The following is an 18,482-nucleotide window of genomic DNA, read 5'->3' on the forward strand; positions in this document are numbered from 1 at the left end:
TTGACAGACTATGGATAACCACTGTAAGGGTGCCTGCACGTGAAATTTTTGTGGCAAGAGTTACGCATTCTCCAACCTCACCTCTCCTGAGTCGACATTGTTGAATACCAGTGGCAAGTGGAGGTTCAAGACGACTGGAAACAATGCAGAGATAAGCGGAAAGCACATACAGTGCCTAACCTTCCCAAATGGTCACCCATCTGGTACTAGCCAGGCTCAACGTTGCTTAACTTCGGTGATCAGACCTGAACCGATGTGTCAATTTGTCGTAAACGACGAAATACGTTTCTGTGGATAATTAAATTATATATGTACACATCTCTCTCTCTCTCTCTCTCTCTCTCTCTCTCTCTCTCTATATATATATATATATATATATATATATATATATATATATATATAAAACGTACATAGTAAAATAAAATATATGTACGTCCAAGGATGAAGTACTGTTGCCATATCTGGCCAGAGCTGCTAGAATCAGCTTATCTTGCCTTGACAGAGTTCAAAATTAACTTCCTAGCCGAGTGGGAATTGCCCTTTTCTCTTCCCTGCAACCTCTTTTCCAGAGAAGACACTTTGCGAGCCTGTCTCTGCTTTACTGTTATTTTCATGGCATGATGGTTCCCCTTGGCCTGATTTTCACGAAAAACACTCGTCTAACTGAAACCACTATCAATAATTTCCCCCACTTTTTATCTGTGTGTCGAAACCTGAACGTAGATTCCATGAACAAAGCTTCTTTCTTAGAACTGCAAGCCTGTGGAACTCTGTTCTGCTTGCCTGCTTTCCAACTAACTACAATGTGGTCGTCTTCAAGTCCAACATAAACAAATTCTTGATTAGCCGTCCCCTTAAGTAATCAAATTTACTAACGATTACTACGACATTTTCCCATTGACTACTGTACAGACATTAACCCTTATCCTCGAGTGGCCTCCAGGTCTTGATCCATCCAGCGCGGCCGTAGCCGAAATTGAACTCACTACACGAGTTTGTAGTGTAATTCGAATCTTGTCGGTAGTTGAATACTTGATGTTTCGCCAGGGCTATCAAGGGTATTTTTTATCTTGACGCTATCACTAGATGAGTTTTCTACCACGGCCTAAGCGAGGCCCATCTACCCTCGAGAGAAGGATAGACCGTGCAAGTTTCTCAATATGTTATTTTACTTACTTAGAAATTTTCATTTGAATACATGTTGACATGTCTTGGTCTATAAGCTTTTCACTTACCTGTATCTACATCCCCTCTTGTTGGGACTTAGAAATTTTCAATTGAATACACGTTGGCATGTCTTGTTCTATAGGATACTCATCTACTTATACCTACGTCCCCTCTTGTTTGGACTTAGAAATTTTCAATTGAATACACGTTGGCATGTCTTGTTCTATAGGATACTCATCTACCTATACCTACATCCCTTCTTGTTTGGATTTAGAAATTTTCATTTGAATACACGTTGACATGTCTTGGTCTATAGGATTATCATCTACCTATACCTACATCCCCTCTTGTTTGGACTTAGAAATGTTCAATTGAATACACGTTGACATGTCTTGGTCTATAGGATTATCATCTACCTATACCTACATCCCCTCTTGTTTGGACTTAGAAATGTTCAATTGAATACACGTTGACATGTCTTCGTGTATTAGCTTCTCACTTACCTATACCTACATCCCCTATTGTTTGGACTTTTCATTTGAATACACGTTGACATGTTTTGGTCTAGTAGCTTCTCACTTACCTGTATCTACATCCTCTATTGTTTGGACTTAGAAATTTTCATTTGAATACACGTTAATATGTCTTGTCGCGGTACTTCACCTTCCCAAATGGTCACCCATCTGGTATTAGCCATGCTCAATGTTGCTTAATTTCGGTGATTTGGTGAGAACCAGTGAGTCAACGTGATTGTGCCGCATGTAAGTGGTGACTTCTTTGTAATAAAAAACACTTATAATTTAATAACTAATTATATAGCTTATAATAACTTTTCGAATATTGTTATTTCGTTGTGGGGTTCAAGTTAGTATTTTTTAGTATTTTCTGGGTTGTTCTTGGTTTATGTTTTTTTTATAGAATGTTTTTTTATATTATATGGTATTGATTGTTGTATAGCAGGGCACTCATATTAAAGAGACGGTGGGGACATATACTACAATGATGAGGGAGAGAGACAGTTATACATATACAGTTCTTATATTTCTTGGGGACTTCATATATATATACTGACTGGAGATGTGTACAAGTTTTTAACACATAGGAGGGAAGTTACATAATCTTGTAAGGGTTACAAAATGTTCATTATAAAATGTTTAACACATTACCTTTTGATTTGTTGAAAGATGACACGTGACAACAGTTTTACAAAAACACAATGATCATTCTTTATTCATTGGACCGGTCGAATGATGATGACGTCAGGAATTCAAATTTGGGATCTACATAATTTAATGTTCTTCCTTTCGCTTCCAAAGAACTCTGACTCCAACTCAACTGCTCTCGACTCATCTGATCTCCAGACTAACAAATTCTCAGCTCCTATATTGAGAATCACCCTTTTGCTATGACGTCAGAAGTGTGTTTTCCAAACGTGACCAATTCACGTGGCTATGCACACGCTTTTGACAACAAAAGAACTCTCAACATATGACTCTCACCTATTTTTTAACAATAAAGGGTCAACTGCTCTCGACTCTACTCTTCTGCTGACTCTCTTGATCTGACGAACTCAATGAATGATGATGACGTCAGAAATTCACTTGTATCTACATGGTTTAATCTTTTACCATTCGCTTCCAAAGGGTCAGCTGACCACTGACTGCCAACTGACTAACTCTCAACTCTCTCTCTCTCTCTCTCTCTCTCTCTCTCTCTCTCTCTCTCTCTCTCTCTCTCTGACTAACTCCCGACTCTTCAACTCTACTCATCTGACTAACTCTAGCTCCTATATTGAGAATCCCCCCTTTTGCTATGACTTCAGAAGTGTGTTTCCCGAACGTGACCAATTCGCGTGGCTATGCACACGTTTTTCCAAACACGCTTTTCTCAACATACTAGCAGGGGTGCCCGGCGTTGCTCGGGTGTTTGGAGGTGTATGCTGTGCAAAAAAAAGCAAAAAAACAAAAAAAATGGTTAATTTTTTAAAACTTTGACCCCTATTATGACCCCTTAAAATTTATTGTTTCGGGCTCAAATCACTTTATTAAGTTAGATCCAGGTTCAAGGAACCTATATCTAAAATTTCAAGTGTCTAGACCCAAAATTGTCGGAGGAGTTTGGTAGAGTTCTTAAAGGTCAAATCGTTGAAATTTGACCCCTTAACAGCCAAATTTCTGGCTGACACCCGTCACATCGATTTTCCCAAATCTCAGTACCCGGTATTTACAATTTCGAGCCTATAGACTAAAAATTGACAGAGTTATTGCGTAGGGAAATGTACACAGACAGACAGACACACAGACAGACAGACAGACACGTTCACTTTTATAGATATATAGATACTCTAACCTATTTTTTTACAATATATTTTTAATCTGTATTGTTCGTTCTTTTTAGCTGACATTTTTAATATTCAGTTTCATAAAAGAATGAACAATCAATTCCTTTTACGATATTTTAACATTCCAATTTCTAACATTCTATTTCTTAACTTTGCTTACAAGGTTCGAGTCTCGGCTTATCCTAATCTCATTTTCAACTTATCTAATTATTCACATGGAAAGGTACAGCCCTTTTTCCTGTAAATCATTCGTTGACATCTATGCTGATGACACGACCATCTACGGCAACACATCAAAGGCTGTAAATGATGAAGTTCTCTCGGATTCTCTCTCCTCTGATCTCGAGCGCGTGGTTCAGTGGGGGAAGATGTGGCTAGTTACCTTTAATGCATCCAAAACCAAACTCCTATCCTTACATCATCAACGCTCTGATCCCCCATCTGGCATCAATTGTGATGGATGGCTCTCGTCTGGGTGAGGCCCCGTGTTTTGACAAGCTTCTGGGTTTGACCTTTACTCCTGATCTGAAATGGAACACGTACATCAAGTCTGTTGCCAAGGTCGCAGGAAAGATGGTGGGATCCTTCTACCGCTCCAGAAGATATCTCACTACTGATGCAATTCTCTATCTATATAAAAGCCAAGTACGGCCAAGGATGGAATACTGTTGCCATATCTGGGCAGGAGCTGCCAAAAACAGCCTATCATGCCTTGACAGAGTACAAAATAAACTTTGTGGTTTAGTGGGGGATGCCCTTTTCTCTACCCTGCAACCCCTCTCCCACAGAAGAGACGTTGCGAGCCTATCCTTGTTTTATCGTTATTTTCATGGCAGGTGCTCGTCTGAACTCCAATCCCTGGTCCCCCCTCGCCAATCTTTCACGAAAAACACCCGTCTAGCTGAAGCCACTGTCAAAAATTTCCCCCACTCTATATCTGTGCCTAAATCAAAACGTGGATTCCATGAACAAAGTTTCTTTCTTAGAACTGCACGCCTGTGGAACTCTGTTCCGTCTGCCTGCTTCCCTCCGGACTACAACTTGGATGTCTTCAAGTCTAATGTTAACAAATTCCTAATGAACCGCCCCCTAATTAAACACTTCATAAAATCTCCTCACTAACGTGATGTACTTACAATAACCCTTATCCCTGAGTGGCTTCCGGGCCTTGATAAGTGGTGATCACTGTGTAAAAAAAAAAAACATCTATAGATAAAAAGAGCGATAAAGATAAAGTAAAGTTTGGCTGGTATTGTTTGCATAAGAGATAAGGTGAATTTTGTGTCGTTAAGTGTGGGCGTACGCATGCGTGTGCGTGCTTCAATGTGTCGATTCTGATTTATGTATGGAGGTGCACAAGTGCATATGTATGTATGTATGTATGTATGTATGTATGTAGTGTCAGTGGTACCATGTAACCCAGTACTACCTGCCTCATGGTCGGGTCACCGGCGACTAAACTGGTTCCCCCACAAAGAAGAGAGTGGCTAGTCTCCCTGAAGGATTAAAAAAAAAGACCTTCCAAAGGGCGAATGAACCCTTTTTCGGGGTCAACGGCAAACTAGCACCATGTGTGTTTGTGTGTATATATGTGTGTGCTGAGGTGGAGAGGGCTCCCGTATGCCATGGTGAAGGAAACCTTTCTAGGAGAAGCAAATCTCTGATTTAAAAAACCATAAAGCGGGAGACCAGTACCCACATTAAGCTGGTCTGCAGTTTAACTTGTTGCTGGCTATCTTGCTCTTGCTTGTTGCTGGATCTCAACATTTTGAACCGAGAGAGAGACTTAGCTGTCATACAAAGTTAAGATTCTGTAACATCATCTGTGTATAGATACTCCCTCGGGCATTTGTCTATAAAAATGGTCCTGTGGCGATGGAAAAGTTGTGACGCATGGAGGCTTGAAATGCTGGAAGCATGTGATAATTGATCTCAATGACCGTCTTCAGTGTTGAGCGTATGAATTCACCAGTAAGACTAAAAAAAAGTCATTTTGGGGCTCATGGACATTAAGTGTCTGAGAGAGTGGCACTCGTCTGACAAGACGTTGCAATCATCAATTATCATCATGTATGTATGTATGTATGTATGTATATAGTGGTCAAGATCTGGTGGGGACGTGTTTTAAAAGCACACAGATGTCTTAGCGTTATACTGTGCTTCTCCCAGACAAATCAACCCCACGTGCACGTCGTGACCACTGCCACGCAGACGGGGCTCTGATGAACGGCGAGTGTTCTGCACCGTATAACTGGACCTCCACTGCCTTGTGATCCAAGGTTATTTAACCAAAGGCTAAGGGTGAGGTAACCCTGACAGAAACCTCCAGAGGAGCTTAGGCCCTGTAAGCTGCGGCATATATGACCCACCGGCCTGTGGAATATGCTCTGGTGCCCAGCAACCTAAGTCCCAGTCATGGATCAAATGGCATTGGGGTGGAGAGGGCTCCTGTAAACCGTGGTGAAGGCAACCTCTCTAGAAGAAGGAAAACCCTGATATTAAACCTGCGGCGACTGCTGCTTCCAATGATGTTGACTTGCTCTTCTTTTTTGATCAATGTGGCAGTTGTTTAGAGAGTGGGATTTTCTCGGTGCAAAGTCTTTCCTCACTATAAAAAGCTTCAAGCACAGGCATTACTTGATATGCAATAGAATACACACTTTGCAATCAGTGTGTATCTCGATAACAAAATGGTTGGCTTTAGCCTAAAACGGCAAATGGACATTCAATGTGGACTGACGCAAATATGGGCGTGCATGGTCGGTCTGGAAGCATGTAATAATTGATCTCAATGACCATCTTCAGTGTCATACCTGCTTGAGCGTGTGAATTCACCAGTAGGACGAAAAAAAAAGTCATTTTTGGGCTCATGGACTTTAAGTGTCTGAGGGAGTGGCACTCGTCTGACAAGACATTGTAATCATCACGTATATGACCCACTGGCGTGTGGAGTATGCTCTGGTGCCCAGCAACCTAAGTCCCAGTCATGGATCAAATGGCATGGTGGGTGGAGAGGGCTCTGTAAGCTGTGGTGAAGGCAACCTCTTTAGGAGAAGGAAAACCCTGATATATAACCTATGGCGACTGCTGCTTCCAATGATGTTGCCTTGTTCTTCTTTTTGGTTCAATGTGGCAGTTGTTTAGAGAGTGGGATTGTCTCGGTGCAAAGTCTTTCCTCACTATAAAAAGCTTCAAGCACAGGCATTACTTGATATGCAATGGAATGCACACTTTGCAATCAGTGTGTATCTCGATAACAAAATGGTTGGTTGTAGCCTGAAATCGCAAACGGACACTCAATGAGGACTGATGCGGATATGGGCGTCAATGACAATAAAGGCTCTGGAACATCCAAGGTCTGGTCCTGCAGGTGTTCAGGGCACCACAACCTGAACCCGGTCATCGGTAGATGTGCAGGACTGTAGAAGGTCTAGCATCTCCATTTAATTAAAGCAATACTTACATGTGGTGGTAGTGCGATATTCTGTTGGTAGAGATCACCAAACTCTCCCATTTGGTAAGACAAGATATTTGGTCACACGGTGAACCATAAGAGTTTGTCCCGTTTTCGATAAGAAACAAACATTGTTTATTTGTAATGCTTGGACATTTTATTGTAACGTTTCACTTTTAACGCTTATATTAAAATTAATAAATTTTACTTTTAATTTCATTCGTAATGGATGTTTATATTCTTTTTTTATATTGAGTGTATTACAGTAGTCATATCGACCTATACCCTTTAAAATCATGATTTATGTAGTTCGTTATAGCCGCTGTGACGTGTTTCAGATTTGAAGTTGCCCAAAAAAACAAAACAAAAAAAGAATGATCTTCAATGGATTTGGGGCGGAATTATTATTATTATTATTATTATTATTATTATTATTATTATTATTGTTATTGTTATTGTTATTATTATTATTGTTATTATTATTATTATTATTGTTATTATTATTATTATTATTATTATTGTTATTATTATTATTATTATTGTTATTATTGTTATTATTATTATTATTATTATTGTTATTATTATTATTATTATTATTGTTATTATTGTTATTATTATTATTATTATTGTTGTTGTTGTTGTTGTTGTTGTTGTTGTTGTGCTTGTTTGTTTGTTTGTTTGTTTGTTTTTAAATAGTGGCGCTCATGTCTGTCTCATGTATGTATGTATGTATGTATGTATGTATGTATGTATGTATGTATGAATGTATTGAGCTGCCATCATTATATGTATATATGTATGTATAGGTGTATGTATGTTCATATACAGGTGTATGTATATGTCTGTATATCTATGCGTATATGTATGTATATGTGTATATGTATGTATATATGTATGTGTGTGTATGTATATATATATATATTTTTTGTATGTATGTGCATATATGCATGTGTGTATGTGCATATATGCATGTGTGTATGTGTATATATGCATGTGTGTATGTATATGTATGCATGTATATGTGTATGCATGTATGTGCATGTTTGTGTATGAGTGCATATTTATGTACGTGTATGTATATTTAGGTAAGTGTATGTATATATATATATGTGTGTGCATATGTGTACATGTGTGTATATGTATGTATATGTGTGTATGTATTTGTATATGTGTTTGTGTATTTATATGTATGTGCATGTGTATGTATGCGTGTGTGTATGTATATGTATGCATGCGTGTTATGCATTGTGTATGTATATATGTGTGTATGTTTACAGATAGGTATGTGTGTATGCATATATATATATGTATATTTGCATTTATATATATATATGTATGTATGTATGTATGTATGTATGTATGTATGTATGCCATTGACTTGTCTTGTGTAGGTTGATGTATGTGTACTATGTATTGTGTATATATGTATGCATATATGTGTGTTATATGTATGTGTGTATGTGTATGTACGTGCATGTATGTATGTATGTATGTATGTATGTATGTCAGGTCATGTCATATGCTACTGGTGCCATGTAACCCAGTACTACCTGCCTCATGGTCGGGTCACCGACGACTAAACTGGTTCCCCCACCAGACTTGTTTGGTGAGGAGGGCGGCTAGTCTCCCTGAAGGATTAAAAACAAGACCTTCCAAAGGGCGAATGAACTCTTTTTCTGGGTCAACGGCCAACTAGCACCATGTATATTTGTGTGTGTGTATATGTGTATTGGGGTGGAGAGGGCTCCCGTAAGCCGTGGTGAAGGCAACCTTTCTAGGAGAAGCAAATCTCTGATTTAAAAAAACCATAAAGCGGAAGACCAGTACCCGCATTAAGCTGGTCTGCAGTTTAATTTGTTGCTGGCTATCTTGCTCTTGCTTGTTGCTGTATCTCAACATTTTGAACCGAGAGAGAGACTTAGCTGTCGTACAAAGCTAAGACTCTGGAACATCATCTTTGTATAGATACTCCCTCAGGCATTTGGGCTCATGGATTTTAAATGTCTGAGGGAGTGGCACTCGTCTGACAAGACGTTGCAATCATCATGTATGTATGTATGTATGTATGTATGTATGTGTATGTATACTAGTGACCGTCTTCAGTGTCATGTCTGTTTGAGCATGTGAATTTTGCCGGCAGGACTAAAGTCATTTTCGGCTCATGGACTTTCAGTGCCTGAGGGAGTGGCACTCATCTGATAAGACGTTGCAATCATCATGTATGTATGAATTAGTGTGTTTTGCCTTTTGTTTGTTTTGCTTTGCATGTTAATATTAAGCTTTGTTCAATTCGGGAGTGAATTTTGTTATGAATGTTTTTTTTCCTGTGTGAGTAAGCAGAAGTAATTGTCAATTTAGAAGATGTATCCGCTGCATGCATGTACACCCGTAAACAAAAAAAAAATGGACCAAACAAACTTTATACATTTTATTACACTAAAAGCTATATTGAACAAAGAACAATTGAACAAGGAAACTTAAACTAGATTAACAACACAGAAGAAGACATTTACTTTAATAAATGCTTAGGATGGAATCGCATTCCCTTTTGATTTCTTTTTAAAAAATCAATCCTTTTAGACATGCTCTTTACCAAAGTGGAACACTGTGAAAAGGAGATGCTATTCCATTCGCTTTGCACAGCTTCCCACAGTTTGTTATTGTTCGAAAAAGTTCTTCCAGCCAATGCACGAGATATTATGGACCAAATATTCTCGATTGGGTTTAAATCGGGGCTTGGACCCGGCCAAAATATCACATCAATTGAATTAGCAGAAAATTATTTTTTCTTTAGCTTTAGCAGTGTGTGCAGGGGTATTATAATGTTGAAAAATAATGTTCTGCGATACTCCCAGCTTCTGGATACTTGGTAACAGTCCTGTTTCTAATATTCGAATGTATTCCTTTGCATTGATTGACTTCTCACATATAATAAGTTTCACAACTCCTGCTGCAGTAAAAGTTCCCCATACCATTATCCCTCCATTCCCGTGTTTAACTATCGTTTTTATGCAACTTGGCGAAAATCTTTCTCCAGTTCTTCGATTGCACCGTTCGGAAGCGTCACTAACAAGATAAAATCTTGATTCATCTTACCAGAAAAATTTCCTGAACAAGTCTGTATCTTTCTTGCCATAACACGAGAAAAATCTCTTTCTATCATTGATGTTCTTCTTAGATAAAAATGGCTTCTTTGCACACCTTTTAGAAGAAAATCCTATTTCTAACGTTCGTCTCGATATTGTATATCTAGAAAGAGAGTTTCCAGCCTCTGTTTGTAATTCTTCGCTATGGTCAATATAAGCTTTCTTACGATCCTTCAAAACAGTTAGTTTAAGCCTGTGTTCGTCCTTCAAAGTGGATGCTCTAGGGCGACCAGATCCAGATTTCTCTTTTACCAAGCATTCGACTTCAAACCTTTGACCAATTCGCTTCACTGCAGAAGGAGATGTTTTCACTTTTTCTTTTCTTAAAATATCAGAAATCTGCTTGTAAATGATTTTAGACTGCCTGCAATTCAGTTTTTATATCCTCACTAAGATGCGGTATTACAATTTTTAGGATTAATTTTTCACTTATTATTATATGCTATAATAATAATGATCTACAAAATATAAATTTTCAGTTAAAATTAACAAAAACTCATGGAAAAATATTGAAAAATCGATTTCTTCCTTCTTTCACTCTTGGCCCATTTGTTTTTTTGTTTTGTTTTTTTGTTTTTTGCTCATGCGTGTATGTGTTGTAGGTGTCTGTTTTCTTCGATGTCTATGTTACTTTTATATAAGGCCACTCTATTGCTGAGGTTTTTAGTGGCGCATATGTAAGATATGTCGCATCACATTTCTAGAGGTGGAGTCTAGATCTTTTTTGTGTGTGTGTATTTGTGTTGGGTATTTGAATGTTTATGTTTTTCCTTCTATTATTATGTCACAAATTCCGCATCGCTTTTTGTTGCATTTTGTAACTTCTTTTGTAGTGTGTTGATTGTGTTTGGGGAAGGTTAGAATGTGTTTTAGTTTGTAGGTTGGTATTTGCTTTTTATTATTTTTGTTGTTTTAAGTATGTTATTTTAATTTATTGTTCTGGTTGAATAGGAGAAGGTCATTGTTATCTCTGTTCTGGGTTGGTGTGGAGGCGTATGTTAAAATCTGTTCTTTGTTCCGTTTTTTGGTGGGATCTTAGTTGGTATTCTGGTATTTTCTCTTCCAGTTTGATACATTTTTGTCTTAGTTATTTTTTTAATTATTTTTTTTACAAGGTGGTCACCACTTATCAAGGCCCGGAAGCCACTCAGGGATAAGGGTTATTGTAAGTACAGTACGTTAGTGTGGATATTTAAAGTGTCTACTTAAGGGGGCGGTTAATCAGGAATTTGTTTACGTTAGACTTGAAGACATCCAAGTTGTAGTCAGGAGGGAAGCAGGCAGACGGAACAGAGTTCCACAGGCGTGCAGTTCTAAGAAAGAAGTTTTGTTCATGGAATCTACGTTTTGATTTAGGCATAGACAAAGAGTGGGGAAAGTTTTTGACAGTGGCTTCAGCTAGACGGGTGTTTTTCGTAAAAGATTGGCGAGGGGGGACCAGAGATTGGAGTTCAGACGAGCACCTGCCATGGAAATAACGATAAAACAAAGATACGCTTGCAACGTCTCTTCTGTTGGAGAGAACTTGCAGGGAAGAGAAAAGGGCACCCCCCACTAAGCCACGAAGTTTATTTTGTATTCTGCCAAGGCAGTATAGGCTGTTTTAGCAGCTCCTGCCCAGATATGGCAGCAGTATTCCATCCTTAAATAAATAGATATGGCGGCCATAATGTGTGTGTGTGTGTGTGTGTGTGTGTGTGTGTGCGCTCGCGCGTGCCTGCATGTGTGTGTGTGTGTTTATGTTTGCTATATGTCCATACAAGGTTTCAAGGTCGATTTAGACACTGTTGATAACTTAAAAGTGACATTCTCTACGGCAGTGATCGGTTTCGTTGGTGCAGTGGTTATCACGTCTGCTTCACACGCAGAAGGTCGCGAGTTCGAAACTCGCCGAAACCTTTCCGTTAAATAATGTTTGTTCTCTTGTCTTAACAATTCTATCCTGTCAGACCTATCCGTCTTCGTCTCTGACATTATTATTATTATTATTGTTGTTGTTATTATTATCATCATCATCATCAGCAACATTATTCTTATCACCGCACTTGAGCATTTGTGTTATTTTGGGGGTTTTTTTCTTTTATTTTTTTTCATTTTTAAAAAATTTTTTCAAAACAGGTGGAGATAAATCAAAAAGACCTTAAACTTTTTCAAAAAGATTTTCTGAAAACAGATGTGAATGCATTCAATATATGCCATACCTTCTGTATATGTGTGTGTGGTGTGTATGTATATATATATATATATATATATATAGAGAGAGAGAGAGAGAGAGAATTTGAATGTTTATGTTTTTCCTTCTATTATTATGTCACAAATTCCGCATCGCTTTTTGTTGCATTTTGTAACTTCTTTTGTAGTGTGTTGATTGTGTTTGGGAAAGGTTAGAATGTGTTTTAGTTTGTAGGTTGGTGTTTGCTTTTTATTATTTTTGTTGTTTTAAGTATGTTATTTTAATTTATTGTTCTGGTTGAATAGGAGAAGGTCATTGTTATCTCTGGAAATAGTTCTGGGTTGGTGTGGAGGCGTATGTTAAAATCTGTTCTTTGTTCCGTTCTTTGGTGGGATCTTAGTTGGTATTCTGGTATTTTCTCTTCCAGTTTGATACATTTTTGTCTTAGTTATTTTTTTTATATTATTTTTTTTACAAGGTGGTCACCACTTATCAAGGCCCGGAAGCCACTCAGGGATAAGGGTTATTGTAAGTGCAGTACGTTAGTGTGGATATTTAAAGTGTCTACTTAAGGGGGCGGTTAATCAGGAATTTGTTTACGTTAGACTTGAAGACATCCAAGTTGTAGTCAGGAGGGAAGCAGGCAGACGGAACAGAGTTCCACAGGCGTGAAGTTCTAAGAAAGAAGTTTTGTTCATGGAATCTACGTTTTGATTTAGGCATAGACAAAGAGTGGGGAAAGTTTTTGACAGTGGCTTCAGCTAGACGGGTGTTTTTCGTAAAAGATTGGCGAGGGGGGACCAGAGATTGGAGTTCAGACGAGCACCTGCCATGGAAATAACGATAAAATAAAGATACGCTTGCAACGTCTCTTCTGTTGGAGAGAGCTTGCAGGGAAGAGAAAAGGGCATCCCCCACTAAGCCACGAAGTTTATTTTGTATTCTGTCAAGGCAGGATAGGCTGTTTTAGCAGCTCCTGCCCAGATATGGCAGCAGTACTCCATCTTTGGACGTACTTGACTTTTATTTAGATAGAGAATTGCATCAGTAGTGAGATATCTTCTGGGGCGGTAGAAGGACCCCACCATCTTTCCAGCGACATTGGCAACAGACTTGATGTACGTGTTCCATTTAGTCATGTAGTTATGTTGGGTACTCTGTTTTTCTCAAGATTATTTGTAGTTCATTTAGTTTTGTCGATCGGGGTTGTTTGTGACTATGGTGCAGATTCTGGTGTTACAAGACAGACTAGATAAGTGAACATGAGATTAGGATAAGGTTAGAATCGAACCCTGTAGGCAAGTGTTAAAGATAATGAAAAATGGAATGTTAGAAATTCAGTCTATTGTTAATTCTATTAGAAATAATTAAATATTGTTAATTCTCTTAGAAATAGTTAAATATTGTTAATTCTATTAGAAATAATTAAATATTGTTAATTCTATTAGAAACAGTTAAATATTGTTAATTCTATTAGAAATAGTTAAATACTGTTAATTCTATTAGAAATAGTTAAATATTGTTAATTCTATTAGAAATAGTTAAATATTGTTAATTCTATTAGAAACAGTTAAATATTGTTTATGCCGGAAAAAGAATCGATTGTCCATTCTTTTAGAAATCTGAATATTAAATATGTCAGTTAAAAGAATGGACAATGCGAATTAAAATATATTGTTTAAAAATAGGTTAGATATTAGAATTGAGGATTCTTTTGTTTGCCAAAAAGTGTGTTTGGACAAACATATGTAAAGCCACGTGAAAATTAGTCACGTTTGAAAACACACGCCTGACGTCATAAACGAAGGAGATTTCTCAAAAATACCTCTAAGACTCTATGAAAAGTATCTTGGCATTGTGTCCGTATTTCTGCTCTTCCTTTCATATAGAGGCTTTTCCAGATTTTTGTTCCCATTGCTGTACCTAGTATTTGAATGTAATTGCCATTATTACATTCGAAGAATCACATCTATGCTGTCAATCAGAAATTGTTTAGTGAATCTGGGGTGTATGATTATTAATACCTTTTTGTGACCAAAAGCGGAGATCCGCTTGAAATATAAAAAAAAATAATAAAAATATTGAATACAAAAATTAACATCGTTTTCATGCTTCAAAAAACCGTCATAACCTTTAAATCATTATACACACACACACACACACACACACACACACACACATATATATATATATATATATATATATATATATATATATATATATATATATATATATATATATATATATATATATATGGTAGCCAAATGGATTAGGTCTTCGCTAATCAAGCCAGAGATGTCTCGTGTTGCGGGGTTCGAATCGTTCGACCGGTATTAATCGTGACACCCTGCACTGAAGATTCCCGAAAGGATGAAACACTAGTGTCTGTAGGTATTTAATTATTATATATATATATATATATATATATATATATATATATATATATATATATATATATATATATATTAGTGATGCCTCCCATCAATATTTTTCTTGATTCCGATACAATTACTGATTCCGATTCCGATTCTTTATAAATCTCTTAATATTTACTATGAAGTTGTTATTTTTTTCCGATTTCCGTAAAAACACATGCATATATTCTCTCAAACGTGAAAATACGTGGTTGTAGATTTTAGTTTGACTGTTAGTTTAAAATAAATATTTAGTTTTATACAATTATTACCTTATTTTAAACAAAAGCAAATACAAAAAAAAGAGATAATTAAAGAAATCTATCTATGTATCTATCTATATATATCTATATCTATATATATCTATAAAAGTGAACGTGTCTGTCTGTCTGTGTGTCTGTGTGTCTGTCTGTCTGTGTACATTTCCCTACGCAATAACTCTGTCAATTTTTAGTCTATAGACTCGAAATTTGAAATACCGGGTACTGAGATTTGGGAAAATCGATGTGACGGGTGTCAGCCAGAAATTTGGCTGTTAAGGGGTCAAATTTCAACGATTTGACCTTTAAGAACTCTACCAAACTCCTCCGACAATTTTGGGTCTAGACACTTGAAATTTTAGATATAGGTTCCTTGAACCTGGATCTAACTTAATAAAGTAATTTGAGCCCGAAACAATAAATTTTAAGGGGTCATAATAGGGATAAAAGTTTTAAAAAATTAACCATTTTTTTTGTTTTTTTTGCTTTTTTTGCACAGCATACACCACCAAACACCCGAGCAACGCCGGGCACCCCTGCTAGTATATATATAAAGTGAACGTGTCTGTCTGTCTGTCTGTCTGTCTGTCTGTCTGTGTACATTTTCCTTCGCAATAACTCTGTTAATTTTCAGTCTACAGACTCGAAAGGGTACTGAGATTTGGGAAAATAGATGTGATCGGGTTTCGGCCAGAAATTTGTCTGTTAAGGGGTCAAAATTCAACGATTTGACCTTTGAAAACTCTGCCAAACTCCTCCGAAAATTTGGGATCTAAACACTTGAAATTTTAGATATAGGTTCCTTGGACATGGACCTAACTTAATAACTTGATTTGAGCCCAAAACAATAAAATTTAAGGGTTCGTAATAGGTGTCAAAGTTAAAAAAAAATTGGCCGTTTTTTTGTTTTGTTTTGTTTTTTTATTTTTTGTTTTTTGTTTTGCTCAGCATACACCTCCAAACACCAGGGCAAAGCCGGCACCTATGCTAGTATATATATATTTTTTTAATATCATTTTTTTTTTAATATCATGATTTTTATCATTAATTGTCATTCGAACATTTGAACCAGAATCGGAATCGGTAATTGTACCGGAATGAGGAAAATATTGGAATCGTCCTATCGTTATTAAACAAACACACACACACACACACACACACACATATATATATATATATATATATATATATATATATATATATATATATATATATATATATATATATAATTTCATATCATGCTTATTTTTTAATTGTTATTCGAATATCGGCTACTAATCGATTTTATGCGGAATCGGTAATTTAATTGGCAACATATTGGGATTGTACGATATATATATATATATATATATATATATATATATATATATATATATATATATATATATATATATATATATATATATATATAGCGCATTAGGCGATGCCGATGCTCTTTGTGTAAACAAATTGAGCTTTGGTATTTTGACAATCTGAAAAAAATTTTAATTCACTGCCCGCACAACAGCAGGCGAATTTTTTCAAAGTTGCAATTTTACTCTAAATTAACCGTTAAGGAACTTGAAATCAGGAGGAGATAACTGCTTTTAAGTCGGCCATTTTGCTTATTCTCGATAATTTAAAATAAAAATTAATTTAAAATATAAATTAAAAAGTGTGTCTTTTTTTTTTTTTTTTTTGTCTCTCTCGAAAACTGGCTCTAGCACGTCTTCTATTGGACGATGTTTCGTAAATTTTGTTAATATCGACTAGGGGTGTACCGATTAATCGGCAGCTAATCAGTAATCAGCCACTTTGCCAATCAATCAGTAATCGGCTGATATATCGATTTTTGAACTTTAAATTATTTATTTGTTAAAAAAAGAAAACATTTTTTTTGTTACAAATTTTACAAATTAGCCATAAGATAAAGAATGCAAATTTAAGTTTTAACAAGCGCAGATAACTCTGAGAAGATATTTTTTTATGTTTATTCAAAATGGCGCTTTTGCGAGATCGACGTAGTTAATACAAAGGTCACGCCTAAAGTCGCCATCAGATGATAATGTTGGAAAAATTTATGAAAAATGTTCGTTTTCAATTGGTGATTCCAGATAAACATAAAAATAAATAAAAATTAAAAAAAACAGTACTTTTGTAGATTCGTGATCTTTTAAACCAACGCATTTCCTGTGAAAACATTATTGCATACTTACGTGTCATGTTGAAATTAGTATAATTTTCAAAATTTACAAAAAATGGTCCAGTAGAAAAATAATTATAAGTAAAAATAATTTTTTCAAAGTTGAAATTTCACTCTAAATTAACCGTTAAGGAACTTGAAATCAGGAGGAGATAACTGCTTTTAAGTCGGCCATCTTGCTTATTCTCGATAATTTTACACATTTTTTTTTTTTCAACAATTAGCTCTAGCGCGTCTTCTATTGGACGATGTTTCGTAAATTTTGGAGTTGATACTAATTTTGACAAGACACGTAAGTACGTAATAATGTTTATTCTCTGAAATGCATTCGTTCCAAAATACAGGATTGGTTGGACGGCACAATATAGTAAAGTTTCACCATTATTTAAAAACCGTTCACAATTTTAGATTATAAATAGGATTTTGTTTTACTGTAAACATAGATTCGAAAAAGTTGTCAAAAAACAAATATATAACAAATAAATGTTATCAAAGACAAGATAAGTTACTTTTCTACCAAACTGGATATATTTTTTATGTTTTTATTTAATGTAACATGTTTATTCAGCTCGAAAAACATACAGTGTTTACCGATGTATTGGAAAATGTAAAATGGCAGCCGACTCTCTGAGGCTGTAAGTTTGGAAAAATAAGTTATAAATAAAAAACAGACAAAATACTGTTAGAAACTCGCTGACTATATGTTACCGTGACATAGGCTGACATATATTCGGTGAGTTTTTAACAGTATTTTGACTGATTTTTTTTTATAACTCCTTTTCCCAAACTTACCGTCTCCGTGAGAGAGTCGGCCGCCATTTTGAATTTTCCAATACATCGGTAAACACTGTATGTTTTTCGAGCTGAATAAACATGTTACATTAAATATAAACACTAAAAACATATCCAGTTGGGTAGAAAAGTAACTTATCTTGCCTTTGATAACATTTATTTGTTATATATTTGTTTTGTGACAACTTTTTCGAATCTATGTGTACAGTAATACAAACCCAGTAATCAATTACATAACCCATAAATAGATATGGCGGCCATAACGTGTGTGTGTGTGTGTGCGTGTGTGTGTGTGTGTTTGCGCTCGCGCGTGCCTGCATGTGTGTGTGTGTGTGTTTATGTTTGCTATATGTCCATACAAGGTTTCAAGGTCGATTTAGACACTGTTGATAACTTAAAAGTGACATTCTGTACGGCAGTGATCGGTTTCGTGGTGTAGTGGTTATCACGTCTGCTTCACACGCAGAAGGTCGCGAGTTCGAAACTCGCCGAAACCTTTCTGTTAAATAATTTTTGTTCTCTTGTTTTAACAATTCTATCCTGTCAGACCTAT

At 36.2% G+C, this 18,482-nt stretch overlaps 2 non-coding genes across 2 annotated transcripts; both read left to right on the forward strand.

Annotated features, from left to right (window-relative positions):
- Positions 1–11,933: 11,933 nt before the first annotated feature.
- Positions 11,934–12,007, forward strand: Trnav-cac (transfer RNA valine (anticodon CAC)). Its single transcript has one exon. It is a non-coding gene; the product is annotated as a tRNA-Val (tRNA).
- Positions 12,008–18,353: 6,346 nt separating this feature from the next.
- On the forward strand, positions 18,354–18,426 carry Trnav-cac (transfer RNA valine (anticodon CAC)). Its single transcript has one exon. It is a non-coding gene; the product is annotated as a tRNA-Val (tRNA).
- The last annotated feature ends 56 nt before the right edge of the window (positions 18,427–18,482 follow it).

This window comes from Euprymna scolopes, chromosome 46, assembly GCF_053919585.1.
Source record: "Euprymna scolopes isolate OS-2025 chromosome 46, ASM5391958v1, whole genome shotgun sequence".
In the NCBI taxonomy this organism is placed as follows: domain Eukaryota; kingdom Metazoa; phylum Mollusca; class Cephalopoda; order Sepiida; family Sepiolidae; genus Euprymna; species Euprymna scolopes.